Source organism: Cygnus olor, chromosome 14, assembly GCF_009769625.2.
Source record: "Cygnus olor isolate bCygOlo1 chromosome 14, bCygOlo1.pri.v2, whole genome shotgun sequence".
NCBI classification, from domain to species: domain Eukaryota; kingdom Metazoa; phylum Chordata; class Aves; order Anseriformes; family Anatidae; genus Cygnus; species Cygnus olor.
Genome location: NC_049182.1, coordinates 19,841,790 through 19,862,256, shown reverse-complemented (window position 1 = coordinate 19,862,256; position 20,467 = coordinate 19,841,790). Strand labels below are relative to the sequence as shown.

The 20,467-nt window shown below is 54.5% G+C and overlaps 1 pseudogene; it reads left to right on the top strand.

Annotated features, from left to right (window-relative positions):
- The first annotated feature begins 53 nt into the window (after positions 1-53).
- LOC121077803 lies at positions 54-4,413 on the top strand (annotated as a pseudogene).
- The last annotated feature ends 16,054 nt before the right edge of the window (positions 4,414-20,467 follow it).

The window sequence follows — 20,467 nt, the reverse complement described above, 5'->3', positions numbered from 1 at the left end:
AAGCCAGCAATGTAATTTAAAATGTCAAAATGTTAAAGGAAAAAATATTTTGCAAATAATTTCCCTTACCCACATGTTGCATTCCTGAAACATCACTTGGAATGCCTTAACATTTTCAAAATAGGTTTTGTTTAAGTGGAAGCGTCATCAGGAAAGGCAGGGTTGCTGAAGAAGTTTTAGTTCAGTGAAATAACATTGTCTGATCTTAAGCCACTCTGCTGTCCTGTTAGCCAAGAGCACAGCACTTGCCGTAGATTTGTCTGATGTGGCCGTCTGTGCCAGTGGCAATGCCATGTGAACTGTGGTCTCGGGGCTGTGCTTAATTAGGTCCGTAACTGATAGCAAACAAATCAACTGGCACCGCAGGAAGGTTCTTTTCTGTTTGATTTGTCTGAGGTTATTTTCCTTTATTTGTTTATCCATGCAATCTGCACAAGCCCTGGAGCTAAGTAAAGCACTTTATGCACATGAATGCAACTCCTCACGGCACGCCTGCTCTCCTGCCGTAGCTCTCCTGGTGCAATGGAAGGCACACCGAGCCAGACGACAGGACAGAGCAAAGATGTACTGAGCTCCCTAACCCCAGAAGAGCCTCCTGACAATTTTATACGCATCAGGTTAGAGTAGAACGAGCCCACAGACTTCAGCACCAAGGATTTCATCCTGAAGAAAGCCAGAGAGGTCTGCAAATGCAATCATCGAACCATCCTCACCTTCTCCTGTCGGCTGTTCTCAGTGCTGGACTGGCTGCCCCGGTACGATGTCAGGACACAGTTACTTGTGGGTATCGTATCTGGGCTCCTGGTGGGGATAGCTGCCATCCCTCAGTCCATCTCGTACTCCCTGCTAGCCAGCTAGGATCCCATCTACGGAATCTACACCAACTTCTTCAGCAATATCATCTACGTGGCCATGGCCACTTCACGCCACAACTTCATTGGATCCTTCGGAGTCCTTTGCCTGATGATCGGGCAGTCTGTGAACCGGCACCTCCAGCTAGCAGGGTACAGCGACGGCAGCACTGGCTCTGTGCTGGTGGGCAATTCCACCTCCCCCGGGAACGGGACAGCCACCTGTGACAAGAGCTGCTACGCCATCACTGTGGCCCTTTCTCTGAGCTTTCTGGTTGGCCTTTACCAGGTACAGATGTTCACTGCTGTGCTGTTTCCTCTCTGTCCTTTCCCTGCTAGGAACTTCTGAACTTAACAGCTCTAAGCTCCAGTCTCACTTCAGACTTAAAAGCCATGAGAAATGTTTCCTAACGTAACTAGACCCTTGCACCCTTGACCCAACTGTAGTGATTTGGAAAGCCCAAACACAGCTGAATTTGGGGGTTTGCTACCCCCGTGTGATAGGGCAGGTGTCTGGATGTGTTTGAAACGTGCTTAGGATCAGATGCGAGGGAAGAAAGGGAACCGTGAACCACCTTCCCACCACCCCAGTCCTACCTGAGCTGACGACTGGGCAGGTCAGAGCAAGTTAGGGTGGGCAAGAACAGCCCTCAAGGACCCCGCCATCAGCAGGGCCTCCATTAAAGGCTGTGCAGTGTCCCTACTGCCCGGGTCTTGCTGTCAGTGGACAGCTTCAGGCCCTCCCACTGGGACAACTAAAGTCACTGCGCCGAACTGGCTTGATGCCACTGAGAGATGCTAATGGCTGTTTGGATGTGGCTGCTCCCTGCACCTTCAGAGTTAACCGTGAGCCCTTATTGCTTGAAGGAGACAGCAACCAGGATCATGTAGGCTTCTTTGTATGGCATCTCCAGCCACAGACAAGTCTTCTAGGTAGCTCTTTAGTTCTTCATACCGCAGATTAACTCCTTAAGAAAGAGGCCTCAGTCTCATGCAGAATGCTCAGCAGGCAGGATAGCTGGAGAGGCTGAAGTGGAAGCAGACTGGCAGAAGTTGCCGGCCACCTCTTCTATCCCTTCTCATGGATGCTAGTGATACGGCTGGCTTGCTTTTCAGATCCTGCTGGGGGGTTTACAGCTGGGCTTTGTGGCTGTCTACCTGTCAGAACCTCTCCTCAGTGGCTTTGTGACCAGCTCCAGCCTCACCATTATCACCTCCCAGATGAAGTACCTCCTGGGACTGAAAATCCCTCAGCACGAAGGGGTGGGCTCCTTCATCCTGACGTGGCTTGACCTTTTCAGGTACATCCAGAACACCAACATCTGTGACCTGCTCACCAGCCTCGTTGCTTTGGCCATCATAGTGCCTGTCAAAGAGATCAATGACCAGTATAAGGACAGGATGAAGGCCCCTTTCCCCATAGAGCTGCTTTTGGTCATTGTAGTATCTTACTACTGGTATCTTACTACTTCAACTTTCAAGAGCGATACAAGTCGGCCGTTTGTGGGGCTATCCCCACTGGTTTCAGGAAGCCCACCCTACCAGATATGAAGCTGTTCTCCAGCCTGGCAGTCGATGCCCAGCCCATTGCTATTACTGGCTTTGCTATGACTGTCTCCCTGGTGGAAATCTTTGGCAAAAAGCACCGCTACGCCGTCTGTGCCAACCAAGAGATGATCGCCATTGGCATGTGCAACCTGATCCCGGCTTTCTTCTACTGCTTTGCCAGCTCTATGGCCTTGACCAAGACTCTGCTGAAGGAGTCCACGGGGACCCAAACCCAGGTCTCTGGCCTGGTCACCTCCCTGGTGCTGCTGCTAGTGTTGCTGTGGATCGTGCCGCTCTTCTACTCGCTGCAGACCTCCATCCTGGGAGTGGTCACCATTGCCAACCTGCGGGGGGGCCTGAGGAGGTTCCGCGACATCCCTCGCATATGGCAGCTCAGCAAGCTGGACACGGTGGTGTGGTGGACAACCATGCTGGCCTCCACACTGATCACCACAGAGATCGGGCTCCTCGTGGGTGTCTGCTTTGCTCTGCTCTGCATCATCTTCCGCACGCAGAGACCCAGGGCCACGCTCCTGGGCAAGGTTGGCAACACTGAGATCTACAAGGACCAGGCTGCTTACAAGCAACTCAGCAGTATTGCCAACATCAAAATCTTCCGCTTTGAGTTGTCCCTTTACTATGCCAACAAAGATTATTTCAAGACAGTTCTCTACCAGAAAACTGGGTTAAATCCCACCCTGCTGGCTGCTAGGCATCAAAGGGTGGAGCGCCAGGCAAATGCAGACACAGGCAACGGCAAGAGGTTTTTGGCACCGGGTTTGACTGCCTGAAACCTGCCAAGACAAGGGCCGAGAAGTCACCCCCAGATGTCTGCCCTCCCTCTGTAGATACGCACACCTTAATCATTGACTGTGGGGCGATGCAGTTCATAGATACCGTGGGTCTCTCCGTGCTGAAGGACACACATCACGACTACAAGGAGATTGGTGTCCAGGTGCTCCTGGCCAACTGTAACCCTTCTATCCGCCACCGGCTCCGGGCGGGAGGCTGGGCTGGCCAGGCAGCTGGCTTTCCACAGCGTCCACGATGCAGTGCAGTTTGCTGAGCAGTGGTACCGTGTAGCAAGAGAGCAGGGAGAAAAAGGATGCGCTCCTGGACCCCGAAGACCCGCACGTCCAGATATCTTTGTAGACCTGTGCATGAGGAATGATTTCTAATGAGGGCGGGCTTGGTACATGCTTCAGAGCAATTTCAGTTTTGATGCGATCAGAGCATGAAAAAAGACTGTGAGCAGCAAGCAAGGGGCAAAAGGACTGAGGAGGGAGGGGGTTCAGCAGAGATCGCCCCTAGCCTGAGAGGCATTTCAGGGTTGGTCGTGTGGGCCGGGAGCCTGGCTGGCTTTTACCCTGCTCCCTTTGGAAAGGGCTGTGACGGCAAGAGACGGTGCGCAGTGACCTGGGCCTCCCGGCTTCCTCAGGGATCGTCCACGTGAGATGCCGCCCCGCGGTGCCTCTCCCACTTGCTGTCCGCTCCTTCCCAACCCACTGCAGCGCACCCGCAGCCACCTGGCTCCCGCACTGGCACCGGGCTCGCGTGGGCGCTGGGTGGCAAACGTGAGCCGCGCTGCACAGCCCGCAACCTTTGCACAGGCCCCCAGGCGCTGCCGCGCTCCCTTTGCCGGCTGAATCTGCAGGCAGGCCCTGCCTGCCCCTCTGGAAGGAAGGGGCTGCGTGTATTCCCTCCGACCCTTCTGCTTTCAGTCATCCGTGAGAGCGGACCCCAGCCCCGCTGAGTGCAAGGGGACCCCAGCCAACCGGGGCATGCATTTCCAAGGCTTGGGGAGCCCCTGGGTGCTCTCAAAAGGGAGCGCTTGGCCACCTCCCGGCTGGGGCTGTGTCCCTTGGAGCCTGGGTGACGTTTGGAGGTGGCCTGGACCCCACACTGATCACTGGGGCCAGCAGTACGGGACATCCCTGTCCCTTACAGCTGCAGTCCTCAGGCAGCAGCAGCTCTAACTGTGCTGTGTGCGCGGTGGAAATCACAGCAGAGGCTTTGCAGGGGCTTGTCGAGAGAGGCCTGGGGGGGGGCAGGCTTGATGCAGGAGAAAAGGGAAGTGCAGAAGGTCGTATTCTTAAAACACAAGGATGGAGCCTGCTAAATCTGGAACTGTCTTGATCCTCCTTTTGTCCTCAGTGATAAAAACAAACAAACAAACAAATGGAAAAAAAAACAAACACCAATTGCAATGTTCTCCAACCCAGCACCAAGGAAAAGCTGCTGTACGGAGCACACTTAGGAGCATTCATAAATGCAATTACAGCTTAGGGAGTTTCCTTCTAGGTGCAACTCCAGTGCCCATACCCAGAATAATTAGGGAAAGGGCTGCAAGAATCCCCTCTTGTGGTGCAATCTCTCAAAAATCGCATGGTGGAGAAATGCACATCCCAAGGCATCGTTGGGTGCAAGACCGCGAGGCCGCTCACCAGCCTCCTGAAACGTGGGGGGTTTGGGCCCGGCTGAACCAGGGGTGAGACTGAACATTCCCCCTTGCTCCTTTCCTTACTGACACACATCCGTTTGTTGCCACTTTTATTTTGGACTGGCCTTCTCTCCCCTACATCCACCCTGAGTCAGTGTGGGAAATAGATCACAGAGGCTCATTTGTCTTCCAAACACCCTACGGCAGAGAGTTTAACAGTCCCTCGGTGGCCACAAAAAAAAAGCAGCAAACCCAGCAACAGCACAGCACAGCACTTCCCTTAAAAGCAAACGAGTTTCAGAAGACGGCTGGGACTTGCCCCAGCCAGCAGCTCTTGCTCGGCCGCTGTGTGGGGTGTGGGGCTCAGGACATTCTTCTGCAGGGCAGGACGGGCGCCTTCCCCTGCTGCGGTTCCATGATAGATTGCAAAGAACTCCCATTGATGAAAGTGCAGCTTCCCTCCTGGAAAAAAAAAAAAAAAAAAAGAGTTAAAGTGTCTGAGATCACCAGCTACTCTTTATAAACTGTAAACCAGGAGTGCTTGTGCAGTGGCTAGAAATAGCCATGGTTTTACAAGTGCTTGCCAAAATCCGTGCTGCCCTCTGAATGCACAGTGGGACGATGACGAGGGGCAGGGCCGTGGTGCTGTGAGCCAGGACCCCCGATCCCAGCAAGGACTGGGGCTGCTGGGGGATGCGGTGCCATCCGTGGCAGGCAGGCAGGGCCACGCTGTGCGTGCAGCACCGTGGGAGGTGCTCAGCAAGAATCGGCTCGCTCGGGCACGGGCCCTTTCCTTGCTGGCGCGCTGGGACAGGCAGCGTGCTGCTGGCTCTGCATCCCCACGGGGGAGTCCTTGCTCCGAGCAGCGAGGCTCAGCAGCATTGTCAAGTGCAAAAACAGCTTTTTGGTGAGTGCCATCTGTAAAAACACTGTGTATGTTTTGGTTTAATCTGGGACTATTTCCATGCCACCTCTAAGAAAACGTGGCACCAAAGATGTTTGCTGAAGTGAACTCTAGCTTGGACGGCTCTTTGGAAGCCCAGTGATGGAGACTGTTGTGAATAAAGCACATGGAAAAGGAGAGCTGCTGCCTCTGCTCAGGAAGCTATCTCCTTGTGGTCCAAGACTCCTTCAAGCAGACTGAGGAGCACAGCGTGCCCGGCTGCCTGCTGGAGCAGGGTTGGAAGCGTCGGGTGAAACTAACTGGACCGAGGAGGTCAGTACCAGCCTTGCAGGGCCAAATGGCCGGGGCTGGGTGGCAGAGGGTGCAGGCAGGAGTGGGGTGCAGCTCTTGGAGCACCTCCTGGGGCCTCGCGGGCTGTGAGAGCGTGAGGCAGCCCCCAGGGAGCTGCATCAGGCACCCAGCGGTGGGTTGTGGTGTGTCTGAGCAGGAGGGACTCAGCAAGCTAGCAGAGAAGGGAAGCCTTGTGAAGATTGTGGCTTTCTTCCTTTGTGGAATAGCACTGCCATCGTTTTCTTTACAAGACTGTTTACGAGGAAAATTAAATTGTTTTAGTTAGACTTTAGATGCGTTTACGATCTCAGTGGGGTGAGTAAAGCCGCAGCAGGAAGTGAAACCAAGTCTCGGGTATCACCAGCGGTGATAACTCCTGGGCACCGCCTGGTGCAAGGTAGCAGAGGCAAGGTTACCGTCGGAGCAGGGGCTCCTGCAGCCCCCTGCCACGGGAAGAGGCTAGGGAGCCCCGGGGAGCGGTGAACACGCCAAAGCAATACCCGGCAGTTGTTGCAGGACACCGTCCCTGGACAGGAGCGAGGTGACAACCCCCTGCTCAGTCCCAGAGCACAGGGATCTCTCTGGCAGCTCCCGCACACGCCGCTTGCCCGGAGCCCCCTGTAGCTTTCCAGCCACCGCCACCAGCGCTGGTGACAAAGCCTTTCTGTTCCTGCAGCTCTCCAAGGTAGCTCAAGGACATTTGCTATTTTCATGTCAATTCCTATGAAGAGGTCCTGGGTTGTAAATGACACAGACGAGATAGGACACAAGTGACACAGTCCAAGGGTAGCCAATAATCAGCATGGGAGATGCATCTGGCACCTCACTGCCTGCCTCTGCTGGCCCAGGCAGACAGCAGTGTGAAGGGGCTGCAACAGCTGTGGGACAATTCCTGGGGACAAAAGGGCTCCTGGAGAGGACATAGGGCAACCATCTGCCCCCAGCACCTGACCACAACAGCCCGGTCCCCTTGTTTGCCCCAGTTCCTCCACATTCACCTGGGACTGGGGGGAAACACATCTCCATCCCTAGCACGGATGTGCCGGGCTGTCAGACCCGGCTGCAGGGACCCCGTGCTGGGCTGTCAGCCACAGGGGCCACCGGGCTGCGTGCAGGAGGTGCAGGAAATGCTGGGAGGTCTCTACCAGGGACCCGCAACCCCTTGCTACCCCCAGCTCCCACCGGCCGCTGCCTCCCCCAGCCGCCCAGCCCGCGCTGCGGGGCACCGCGCGTGCCTTCCCCTGCCGCTCCGCCAGCAAGCGAGGAAATGCCATGCAGATGAAAGCAAATATTATCGCTCCCAGTAAGCAGCTCACCTGCTATTCTCCTTCTCTCTCTCCCCTCTGCCTTGCCGAGGAGCTATAAATACTCCACGAGTGTGATAAATAGAGGACGGCTGCTAAGGCTTTGGCAGCTGCAGTCGGAGCTGACTGTGCAGCTGTTAATTACGCCTCAGCGGCAGCCGGACAGCTTTAAATCTTTTAATGCTTTGAAGTGCTCCCTTTGGGGAAGTTTAAGGAATAAAGGTTTTTGTGGCTGATAGGTGTTTGCTTCACCTTCTAGAAAGCCTATGAGATGCTGATTGCTGCACGGATTGCTTGCTCCCATTGCCTGCTCCTGAAAACACACGCTTTGTATAATGGCAAGGAATTGCTTCTGCAGCTCGATAGCTGCAATAAAGAAGTCTGTGTGCTCCCAGCACAGGCACGGCGCTTACCCACGTAAGCACTCCCTGACAGATAAAACTCAGCTGGAAGGAGAAGGCAGGGAGCTGCAGGTGGTGGCGTTACATTTCCTAAAAAGAAGATTAGGGGCAGCTTTAGTGCTTCCCTGGAGGTAGCCTGGTGATGAAGGAGCCACCGGGCAGGGTCTGGGCTAACAGTCTGGCTGCAGGCGAAACGCTCTGGCGGGGCTCAGCACAACCCAGGGATGCTGCTGGGCCCCCTCTCCCCGAGGAGCGTGCTGGGCAGGGCGGTGGGTGGCCGCGTCCTCAGCTGGGAGCTTGCTGCTCTCGCTTTTTTATGGCTTTGCCATACCGTATTTCTACCTGCTTTTCTCAGAAGTGAGGCTTTGCTCTGACACATTCATGTCAGCTTCTAAATTCTTCCACCGAGTGGGGTGCACGCAACCCTCCATTTAAATCCTGGTCTAAAACATTCAAAGTCAGGGAACAGCCACGTCATTAACCCTTCCTTAGCCACGGGAGAGAAATCCCTTCCTTTTTCTGCCGTTTGCCCGTACCCTTTACTCCAGAGCGCCCTGGGTGCTGTGTGGGTGCCCTGTGTGGAGGAACATCACGGATGGTGGATGGTGCCCTGGCAACCTGAAAGAAGCACGGAAGCTGCAACCAGCAGACGGAGACTGTGGGCAAGTGCGCAGAGCTTGGGCAGAGCCGGGCCCTGAGCTGAGGGGCTGTGCCCGGGCGCTCTGCTTGGGCTGCGTGCTCGAGGGAGAGCTGGGGAGAGGGAAGAGGACAGCTCTTTTCTGCTGGTGGCTTCTGCAGTACCCGTGCCAAGCTCGCACTGCGTGCACCAGGTTTGCTGCTAACCTGAGTACCCCGCTGTGCTTAAAAAGCGTCTTCGACACTTATTCCCCTCTTAGAAGATTGCTTTGGGGAACTGTAATATCCTTGCCACAAGCAATAGTCTGCTTCCAAGGATATTTCCAACCATGAAGACTGCAGGCCAAAGGCTGGCTGGGATTAAGGAAATAGCAACCAAAGGCGTTGTGTTGGTGGCAGAGGATGCTGCCCTCACCGAGCTGGCCGTGTGTGCAGGTGCAGATGCACACTCCTACACGTGTGCTGGCACAACGCGGCTTCACCCTTCCCAAGCCACAGCCCTCCCGTGGCCGTTCCCCCTTGCAGAGCTGGCGGAGTGGCTGGGTTGAGATACTTCATCCGCAAAGGCTGGGGTCTGCTGCTGCAGTCACGTGGAGAAGAGCTTTCGTCCGCCTATGTCTTCGTGGTGCTCAGCAGGACTGTGCTGCACAGCCTGGAGGTGGGTCCCCAGGGAGGGGGGACAGGACCATAACGAGTTGGTTCCTGCTCCATCATTGGCAAGTCACTGAGCACCCAAACCTCATGGCCAGGAGTTCGCTCCCTCCCTCCACCTGCTGTGAAATGGAGGCGATGAGTCTCACAGCCCCGAAGGGAGCTGCCGGGGCTCACACCAGACAGTTTGCAAGTGAAGTTTATGGCATTGTTTCCAGATGTTCAAACGGAAGACCAGTGGCTGGGAACAGCAAGGGGAAGAGACACACACCAGCTTTTGGGATGCAGAATCCCCCGAATTGCATAACTAGGAACGTGCTCAATTTGTTCTTTGCACAGTGCGTCTAAGAGATGGGGCTCTTCTGAGCGATGTTCTTGTGAAAACAGGACCTCTTGGACTTTCTTAATGCTGTGGCTAGTACCTCTGCAAAATCTGCCACCCGGCACCTGGGGGAGCCCTGGAGAAGCAGGACTGGCAGCCGTCCGTCAGCACCGCTGGGGTCTCAGCAATCCTTTTCTCTGCCACTCACCAGCAGCCTCTGCACTAAAGGAGTGCAGATTTGCATTAACAGCAGGAGTGGCACCTCTTATCTCAGCAGCACCTTGGGCGAGAAGGGCAGTTGCATGACTGATTAGCATTAATGTCTAACGAAGCAGGGAGGGGAGTGGGAGCGAGATGCTCCTCAAGCCTTCCAGGGTGCTGGCAGCGGGCTCCTGCATCCCGTGGCCCGACAGCGTTGGGATGGGCAGCGGTGCTGAGGCTGCGATGTCTGGGGCACAGCCACGTCCTCCAGTTTTAGACATGCAATGGAGTCTGGTCTTCTCAGGCCTGCTGATTAACGGAGGTGTTTCTACAGAAGGGGAGGTGTTTCTCTGGAAAGGAGCTCAGTGACCGATGCCACTCCAAGGGACAAGCTGCCGGTGTCAGGGAAGGGAGAAGAAGGAAGAAGGACAGGGATAAAGCAAGCCAAAGAGGAAAATCGCTCAGGGCTAAATTCTTGCAGTGTCCAGGATAGCCACAGGCAGCTGCTGGTCTCTGCCATCACCCACAAAATACCGAAGCCAGCCCACGGCTTTGGGAACTTTTCTCTACTTGCCGTTCTGCTGGTGAACTGCTCTTTGCCCTTTTATCACCCTTGCCTGGAGAGAAATCGGACAGAGTCAATTTGCTTCACTCGGTGTCTGATCATTTTCTGTCTGTTAATCAGAAAGTCCATCAGGGAGGGGAGAGAAATCAAAGGGCCTCTCTTTTACTTGTCCAGGGCCCCATGCTCCCGGTGCAGGCCCTGTAGTGACAAATAACGCTGCCCTTGCTCATTGCCCAGAAAATGGAAATTCTCCTCACTGGCTCGGTGACGCTTCTTTCTATTTCTAAGTCAGTGCTGCGCTCCTTGGCACGCTGTTAGTTGCTTAGAGGCTCACATCTCGATGGCACTTAGGCGACCTCACTGGGGAAAACAGCTCTGTAGCTCTTCCCTGTCCCAGCTTTTCCCCAGGACAGTAAGAAGGGGCTGGGGGCGGCGGGGAGGCGTGGGGAGGGCAGGCACACGGTGGCCCCCCGCCGCCTTCTTGGCAGCAGCCATCTGGCTGGCTGGCTAATGAGCGCACGGTGTAATGTCCTCGGAGAGTCTGAGTACTCAGTGCTAATAACAACAACAGCAACAGCAGGTGGGATTAAAAATAATTAAGGAAGAAAACCGCGCTGGAGATCGGATGCTCGATTGCGAGGATAATCCAGGGGAATCCCTCGGTTTCCTTCCCAGGTGATGAGGCCAGCGAGGTTACAAGGTGATGGCCATGGTCTGGGGTTGGGATTTGGGGAGATTTTGGAAAGTAAGAAACGGCTCAAAGCAGGGCAGGGAAGGTGGTAAAGAGAGAGAGATGGCACGGCAGGGAGAAGCACTGAAATGAGCTTTATTTGTTTGGTCTAAAAAATCCTGAGGCTTAGAGGAGGGGAAGTTGGAGGCCGAGCGTTTGGCTGGACTCTGATCCAGCTACGTGGGCATCTGTTGCCCTCAGGCTCGGCAGCCAAATCCTGCAGTTTTGTCAGCTCTGAGGCTCCTCGGAGGGGGTCTGAACAGCCCCAGCTCCTGGAAGCCCATGCAGACAGTTGTTGCATCTGTAGAAAAAAGTACATAGCCCACAGTCATGGAAAAAGCATGTAAATGGTTATCCCTAGGGGCTGAGAAAAGGGAGTCCGATGACAAGAAAATTGTTCTTGTATTTTCTTTCTTTCTTTAGCGACTGAGAAGCGTGTTTCAGCAGGTACAACTGTGGTTTCTTTGTAAGGCAGAGACAAGATTAAATGTATTGTAAAATACATGCCAGGCCAGACAGCAGCTGAGACTCACGAAGTGGCTAATAGATAATAGGAAAAATAACAATACTGAACACTGACATCTCAGTGTTGTTCCCATCTCAAACTGTCTTTGCAGGGGAAACTGTTCATTGCTTTTCCATCTCTTGTTGCTTTGTGGGTGGGTTTTTTGGATGTTTTTTTTTTTTTTTTTTAAGAGCATTTAATTGAATCTTTCATCCTCCAACAAGTGTCAGCTCTCTGTCCCAAACCAATAGTTGCTCTAAAAGCAATGTTTGCTGCACGGGACGGCCCGTGCCAAGCGGACAGCGTGCGGCACAGAACAACGCGTTGGGCTCGGTGGGGACAGTGCCAGCAGGGACGGGGTGGCTCTGGTTCTCCGGGTGTGGTGGGAGAGCACCCGGGCACCCACCAGGACTTAATGTGAGTGTTTCTGTCCGGGGGTGTTTGAGCCTGGAGAGCATTTCCTTATTTCGAGATGCGACAGCATGCCGAAGGCAAGTAACTCGGTGACGGGACAGTCACTGAGGGCTGTCCCACCTGCGGCGATGTGCTGGAGGGGAGATTGGGCTCGCCTGGGGGTCGGTGGCCACTGGATGGCGATGTTGGCCCACACGGCCCCACGGAGCTCGGCGCTGAGCATAGGATCGGGGAGAAAAGGTGCAAGGATGGCACCCTGAAGGATGGCGGGGTGCTTGGGAAGAGCACGGCACTGCGAGGTCCCTGCAGCAGCAGTCACAGCAGATGCCGAGCAGGTAACTCCCGAGGACAAGGAGCCAGGGAGCAGAGGCATGCAGCTCTCGCCTTCACGTGCAGGGGTCCACATCTGGCGTGAGCGCGCTGACAGCAGCAGGCATGTTAGTGCGTCTTAAAGCATTAGCTCCAGGAGAAGCCCCCGGGAGTGCCGGGCTTTGTGTGTTGGGGAAGGATCGTTTGCTGCTTCCTTCGGTCCGCGGAGTAGAAGCACCAGCTGTAACGGCTGCGTGCTATGCTCCAAGCACGCCAAAGGGCTCTTCGCAGAAGAGGTAATTAATGCAGGAAGCCCTCGCCAAAAATGCGCTCATGACACAGCAGAAGAAATTAATGGGAGAACAATTAATGGAGACAGCGCTGTCCTCTCTGGCTGAGGGACTTGTTTAAGTGCAGAGCCCTGGAGGTTTGGAGAGTGTCCCAGGGAAGTGTGCTTGCCTGATCCTGCATGCCCAAATCCCTCTTCCTAGGGTCCTCCTTAGGCATCCTCCAGTGGCAACTGCAAGAAATAAAGCACGGGATGAGATGGGGCACTGTTACTGCCCAAGTACTGCAATAACTGGGCTGCATCCTGCTGTGATTCTTCAGGCAGCTGTGGCTGGGCCACAGGCAGTCATTTTGTTCTTCCCGTGTTTTCTCTCCTTTTTTTTTTATTTCCTTTTTTCTCCCCTATAAACCTTTATTCATGCAAATAACTCGCTCTGTGTGGCCTCAAAGAGGAAGCACAGCCGTCGCTGATGGTAAACCTTGATTTCCTCCTGCCTAGCACTTTCACCCCGGTGCCCAGCCTGGCCTCCTGTGTGCCCATTATCAGCTTAAAATTTCTGCCATGTTTGGGAAGCTGCACAATGAATTTCCCTTCAAGGCCACACAAATATTACAGTGTATTTTGCCACAAAGAGCGTGGAAGCTGCAGAAAGAAGTGCAAATGGCATGGCAATGACTGAAGGTTCAATGTGGTACACCAGGCGAGTTAAATTCAGGTGGGGAATTTCTGGTGTTTGTTTCTTGGAAGTGAATGCAGTTGGTTGTCTTCTGCACGTATCAGACCCCAGGCTACTTCTGCAAATCCCAGCCGCAGCTTTCAGTCTGAGGCGAAGCAGGAGGAGTAGCCGCGGGTCTGTCTTGTCAAACCCTGTGGAAACAAGTGGGTATCACAGCTCTGAGAGCTCCCAGTTTAACTTGTGATGTCCTCACCTGCTGCAAATCACTGAGTGCCATCCTGGAAACAAAAGAGCACAGTTCTTGAAAAAGCCACCCAGAGAACAGCCAGCCATCGTGGCACAGGATGTTGGCCACGGGCTCCAGCACGTACAGCGCTTGGGTGAATATTTGCGGTAACTGTGAGCTAATCACGCGTGCGATCGCCAGAAAGGGCTTGGGAACCACCTCTGGGCTCCAGCCTGTTCTCATGTCTTTGAACAGCTCTGGATAAAGAACCAGCCTTTTTTCCTTTTTCTTCTAACTTTTTTTTTTAATGGGGAATTAATGGCCAGAAATACCATTGTTTCACTAAGCAAGGAGAGGACATAGGGAGTGGGCTTTCTATCTCCATGAAGGGCCTTGGTTTTCTTCCTGGGCACCCCGATACCAGCGGGGCCGCTGGCTCCCGGCCCTGGGACCAGCCTGCTAAATGGGGCTGACAGCAGCGGGGCTGGCCCGAGCCGACCTGCAGGGCCCCGAAAGCTGTGCAGCACCCTAACATTGCCCTGCTGTTTGCGCAGTGCCAGCATGAGCTGGAAACTGGGAAAAGCGGGTGGGAAAAGCCACAGTGGCAGCCTGAGGTTTCCAGCAGGGCCCAGGGGGTGTACACTCCCCCCAAAGGCCAAAGAGTGGGAAAGGAAAAGTCACTCTCCTGGTTTATTTTTGTTTGCATTTTAGTGGTAGGGTTGCTAACAAGTGGAGTCGTCGAATTGCTGCCATGGAAACAGCAGCCTTCAGTCCCCAGCACAACGCAGCCATCTGCAGCAGTCGCTGCTGGCCCGTCTGTGCGCAGCAATGGGGCTGCTGCGGGGTCGGGGTGCCATGCGGCCAGCCCGGGGAGCAGGGCATTCATCCCCCCGAATAATGGGCCATACGCAAAATACCTGCAAATGGGGTTGGCAACATCCTGCCTGGAGAGGAGCAGCCACGCAAAAGTGGTGCAGATGGAATTGGCGTGAAGGAATGTTGGATTCCCAGTGCAGCACTTTGCTTTGGCTGCTCCGGGACATGGATGCTGCCAGCTGGTGTGGACACCAGCAGAGGTCTTGGTGTGCAAGGAGATGTGTTCTGAAAGGCAGCAGTGTGTGAGCGCCTTGGGGGCTGCTGCTCCCCCGCAGCTGGATTTGGAGTGCTCCAGGAGTGGGAAACGGAGCCACGGGAACGTCTGCACACGAATGCTTTGACCGAATCCTCCAGGCTCACGAAGCTGTCGGGAGGTGGCAAGGGTGCAGCCTGCCTCCATCCTCCTGAGGCTCGTCGGTACCATCAGCACCCGGCCCCGGACAGGCTTGGACCTCATCATGCTCATGAGCTGCCTGGAAGGCCTGGGAAGGGCAGCTGTGCCCCTTGAAGAGGCTGCACACTGGGTTTTAAATCACTTGCCTGTCTAATTCCCACTGTCTTAAGAACTTGAAAAAACTCACTTAGGAAGCTTGCCTAAATTGCAGTGGTATCTGGCTTGGCAGAGAACTGTCCCTGGGCCATCCCAAGGGGTGACCTGAAGAGTGATCACAGGGAAGCTGCAGCCATCAGCAGAGATTTCCAGAGACATCTTGTCTTTCCTGTTTTGAGATTTGGTCTAGAAAACTCTGTTTTATCTTAAACTGGGCATACGAAGTCTGGATGCAATACACAGGGCAGGGAAAGAGAAGGACAACCAAAGCAGGAGCTTCAGCAGGAGCCCAGCTTGGGGCAGTGCTCAGGCAGCGCAGCAGCTCAGGTCCAGGGGAGCTGATTTCTCCTTGGTGACAGAAAGAGGAGCTCAAGCAGCCTCCTGGCTTCATTTTGGGACCTAGCTTAAATAGCACGCATATCACCTCTCTTCCCCTCCTAACTGTTCCCACAGTGAGGTTTCTATAGCCATGTTTAGGCACTTAAATAAACTAGCCTGTTTTCCAGACCATGGAGCACCTGCATCTGTGGTTAACTCAGATGTGCCGTGTCAAAGGAAAATTCAGTGACTCATTTAGTAGCCTGAATAATGAAGCGTGGCGTTGAGCACCCCGATTTGGCTGGTTGGACCTCAAAGATCCCATTGTCTCCTTCAGCTCCTGTCTGAATCTGTGCCCATTGGTGCACGTGGGTATGTGTGAACCCGCAGAGCCGAGTGCTCACAGCCGCGTCCCTTCCTGCCCAGAGTTGACCGGGCCCTGCTGAGCACTGCTCGTGTCTGTTCATTCCCATCAGCTAGTGAAACCCCTTCCTTCCTGCCTGTCCCTCTCTCTTCTCTTCTAAGATCCCCATCCTTACATATGTGAACTATCAGGGGGAAAGATGTTGAAGCTCAAATGCCAGAAAAAGACATTCACTTTCCGGGAGAGTGTGTAGGGTTAACCTGATGGCAAACATCTTGCTCATCTGAGCAAAGAGGAGAAAAATGACTTGGTTTTACTTTCCTTCATCTTCAAAAATATTTAATAAAGGAGGGAAAATAAATTCAGGGGGAGCTGGTGGGCATCCTGAGAGCAGAAGAAGAGGTGAAATTAATCCTATCAATAATCCATGATGAATGATTCACTCGGCTCTTTTATTCACAGTTGCATATAGTTATCCTTATTCACTCGCAGCACGGTATGCATGGCAATATGTACAGCTCATATGCATATAAATTAGGAAGCCCGGCGAGGGCTCCCGCGCAGCCGGGGTTGCTGCTCAGCAAAGCTCTCACGTGGATCCTCTCCACGAGCCCGCGGCTATCTGGGGGCTTCGGGAGGTCTCTGAGCAGATGGGTGCTGAGCCCCGGCTCCTTGCCGCTTGAGCTATCGCAGCCAGCCCAGCGCCGCTGTTCTGGCAGGGATGGGGAAGGGGAGAGGTCTGTGCAGCCTCCATCAGAGAGGACACAGAGGGGGAGTTTGGGGAAGAAGTGCTAAAAAGGCTCGCCTCCAAGTCACCACGCCGTGGCACGTGGCTGGAGAAGAGCCACCATGCACGGCAGCTCCGGATGCCACCAAGCTCCCCTGCGCTCCGGCTTCTCTCAGTTTTGCCACTTTTATACCAGAATCATTTCACTGGTTCCATCTACGTGGTCCCAGCCTCCCGGCAGCAGCATCCAGTGTCCCTGCAGTGCAGTGGGACGAGCAGCCAAACCCCTGTGGTGCTGTGAGAGCAGATAAGCCGGCTCCCTTCAGTTCCGGGGGCAAGGCAGGAGGTTGATCACTGCCTCCAAACCAGGTCTCTTGCCTCCAAAACCGGAGGATGATGCTGGAGAGCAGCGGACACAACCCAATTCACCCTGCACTGCAAGAGCAGGGAAGAATCCTTCTCCAACAGACACTGCTCCGGCTTGGGGAGCACCGGAGATGAAGCAGAGCCAGGAGCAGCGCCAGCCTGCGAGGTCGATCCCACAGGGAGGGGTGAGAGGAGGCAGCCCAGGAGGAGGCAGCCCCAGCGCAGGCACTGCCTCCTGTCCTCACTGCAGCGCCAGCCTTCCCCCAGGTGCCCACGTCTGCTCAGGGTGCTTCATTTGTCGGCTGTCATTGCACCCTACCTCGTCCTTAAATTCCTGATGGATTGTTTTGTAGCTTCCACCTCATGGATTGTAAATGGGGAATTTGTCTCCAAAAAATGGTCTCTCATAAAAAAAAAAAAGACAAACTCGTCCCCTGATATCAGGCTTGTTTAATATTCCGCCTCGCACGACTGGAACCAGGAAAGGGGTAGTTGATCTTACACGTCTCTAATGCTAAAAGTCAGACCTGCCTTAAACTACGTTTTAGATTTATATATCCATGTAGTCTTATAAATCAGGTGTGGTGAATAAATCACAGTGCTCGACAAATAGCAGGATTTCATACCACAGCTATTGCAGTTTGCGTACCTAAAGACCTGGCTGTTTAGGTCCCACTGGTGTGACCCCCTTCTTGTTGATCACTTCGGGCTGGATACTTCCCATCTCATTGCAGGCTGCGCGCTTTTATCATGGGTCCAGGAACTTGACTGCAGGGAAGTGGTGCGGGATCCAGAGAGCTCCCTGGCCCAGATAATGAATAATGTAAGGAAAGGAGGAGGTGACAACAGTGAGACATACTTCTAAGGAAGGATGAGCACTGCATCAGCTGGTGCTTTCAGTCAGATGACGACCAGAATTTTCCTAGTGCCTTACCTCTTCTCAGAGGTTTCCTTCTCAAAATGCTTTTGGGATCCAAACCACCGAGAAGTCTGAGGTGTTCAGCTGCCGTAGCTGGACTTTTTCCCTTAGGTCTGGGTACCAGCAGCTGCCGTGGCCGGGAGCAGTGCTGATTGTGGTGGTAACCTCCCGGCGAGAGCAGGGAAGCTCCTGTTTGGAACGGAAAAGAGAAAGAAGTCCTTCCTCAGCAGAGTGGGAGGGCTGCGTGATCTAATGGCAGGTACAACCCTAAAAGAACTTACATTTATTCAGGCTCTCTTTTTAATAAAATCCATCCCACGCAACTGGGCAAAGGACACCACGCTGCGTTCAAAGGGAACATGCTGCGCACACCAAAAAGCATCCCTGTCAGCTTGGTTTTATCTCCCTCTTTCTGGCTTACATCTGCGCCTGAAAGCGCAGCCAGTGATCTGAGGCAGCTCCGGAGTTCCTGCCGCAGCAGCAAAGGCAGCGCGTTCCACTGCACAGCGACTGTGATTCAGTCCCGATGAATCACTCGGCGACTTCTTTTCTCAACTAGATCTTTGGCTTTATTATTGTTACAGAAGGAAAAAAGGAGGAGAGAAAAAAAAAAAAAAAAAAGAGGAAAAAGCCACTGCCTTATCTCCCTCTATAATCCTTTCCAATTTTTCTTTTTAAAATTTTAATTAAATTTTTGTAGGCATCCCATTTATGCTGAATAAACTCTTTGATAATCCTGGAGAGCAATTTGCATGAAAAGGAGTTGTGCTCTAATCTGTCCCAAAGCGATGACAGCACCGGGGCTCAGCGTGCCGTGTTCTCGGGGTTCAGAAGCACCCCAAAACAGGAGGGTCTTGCAGCCCACCTCCTTCATGCACCAGCATCCCTTCCCCACCATCCTTGGCTCTTGATCCTGATCCTCAGGGAGATCCCAGCTCAGAACAACTGTGAAGGCAAGTGAGCTCCGAGGGCTGCAGTCCTGTCCGGAGGAGCTACAGCTGCGTGCTACTGTGAACAGAGAGTAAACCAAACCAGCACTGAGTGAGCAGGAAAGTAGAGGAGCTATAACAAGGGGTTGTCCAGAAGAATAGCACTGCAGAGAAGACGAAACCAAGTTGTTTCAGGACAAACTTTCAGTTTCAAAACGACCCCTCTCAGCTCCATCCAGCCCAGCCCTGTCCAGTCTGGCCTCGGTGGCGCAAGTCTGAGAACCCAAAGGGTGACAAGGTGTTGCTTCAGGGATTTAATCCCAGTTCTACTTTCCTTAATGTTTTTCTTAATCTGCCTTTCAGTTACTATAGTGATGAACAAATGCATGCAACAAACACGACGCCTGGCAGCCTGGGAAGCATGTTTTCCGGCTGTGGCTGAAAATACCGCCAAATTTTCAGAGAAGGCAGTTGAAAGATCTGTCAAAAATCCTCAGATCCTTAAAAAACGTTTCTTATCAAACAAGTTGATAAGAAACTGTTTAATATGCATTTGTTTTTGGAAACTTGACATGTCAGCAAGCGATGTATCTTTTACGTTGTTGGGTGCTCTGGTTTCTCTGCCTCTGCACAACTTCGAAAATGTCCCGTTTCCAGGTGGAAGGACCTAAATCACAAATACAAGGCATGAACCAAATAGCTACAAACAAAATTACTTCTCTGAGCCTTTGTGCGCTCTGGATCACCCTGTCCCAGTGCAGCTCTCCTCTGAGAAGCAGCAGCCTTTAGGGTTCCTCATGCTGCCCCTTGGGGCATCCCACAAAGCCCACAAGGCATCGTGTGAGCACGGTGCTCTGCCTGAGCCTGTGCCATGGATCTTGCTCAGCAGCCTCAGCCTCCTGGAGTCAGATCCGCCGACGTTTGTAGCCAAAAGAAGCAGCACCAGGCTGGAGAGGCCAAGCTGCAGGGCCTGCCCCACGACTTGGGTTTCAGTTTATGAATTACCCGTCTCAGCAGTGGCTGTTGTGCATGTTTCTTAGGGCACAGCACGGAGCCCATGCGGTTACGCAGAGGGAAGGGAGGACCCTGGTCTCACGGAGACCCAGAGGCACCGGAGGTGGAGGGAATCCTGCCAGGCCCTGGGGATGCAGCTGAAACTGAGTGCTGGCAGGTAGTGAACTACCACTTCACTTCCAAAAGCAGGTCTGGTCAGAAATCCTCCCTGCAGCTGTCGGCTCCCAGCCGCGTGTTTACATGGGATGTTTACAGGCACTGGCCAAGGGAGAGACTGCGCACTGCGGCTTGAAACCCTTAATGTCCCCCAAACCCCCAAGTTCAGATCCGGTTGTGGGGGCGAGCACACCTGAAGATGGAGCTGCTCAGGTCCTGCTTTAATGCTCAGTCCACTATTGCAGTAGGCACTTTAAAAACCGCGATGATGAGCCGCCTGTAGTGGCCACCTCTGCCAAGACGGAGGGTTTTAGGGTCACAGGGCCGGATTTTCAGCTGCCAACGCTCTCCTAATGCCAGCGGAGCAGGGCTGACACCGCAAGTGCAAAACGGGCTCCCAACATCTCCCGGGGCTCTGCCCCGCGCTTTTCTCACCCGGGGGGGAACAAACCCCTGAAGCTGGCTTGGAAGCGAAGCTCCTGACGGCCCTTGCCGGGATCGGGGTGGGGGGGGGGGCTTTGGGGTCCCACCCGACCCGAGGGGGTCCTGCAGCCTGGGGGTCCCGGGGGGGCGAGGCGGTAGCGGGACGGGCGCAACTTTGCGCGCCGGGGTTGGGGCGCTCAGGGGGGAACCGGCGGGGACCGGGGCGGGATGCGGGGGACCGGGGCGGTCCGGGGGGGACCGGGGAGGGCTGAGGGCCAGGGGGGAGCCGGGGGGGCCGGGGGCCGGGCCGGGGCGGGCCGGGGGCCGGGGGCGGGCGCTCCCCGCGGGCGCGGAGCGGCGGGGCGGGGGCAGCGCGCCCTGCGCTGCTGCCGCTCCTCGGCGGGCAGCGCCGCAGCCCCGCGGGCGGCCGGCGGGTGGACCCCCCCCCCACCTTCCCCCGGTCCTACACCCCATCAGCGCACCTACGGCCCCCCACCGGCCCCGGCCCGGGCGTCCCCGTCCT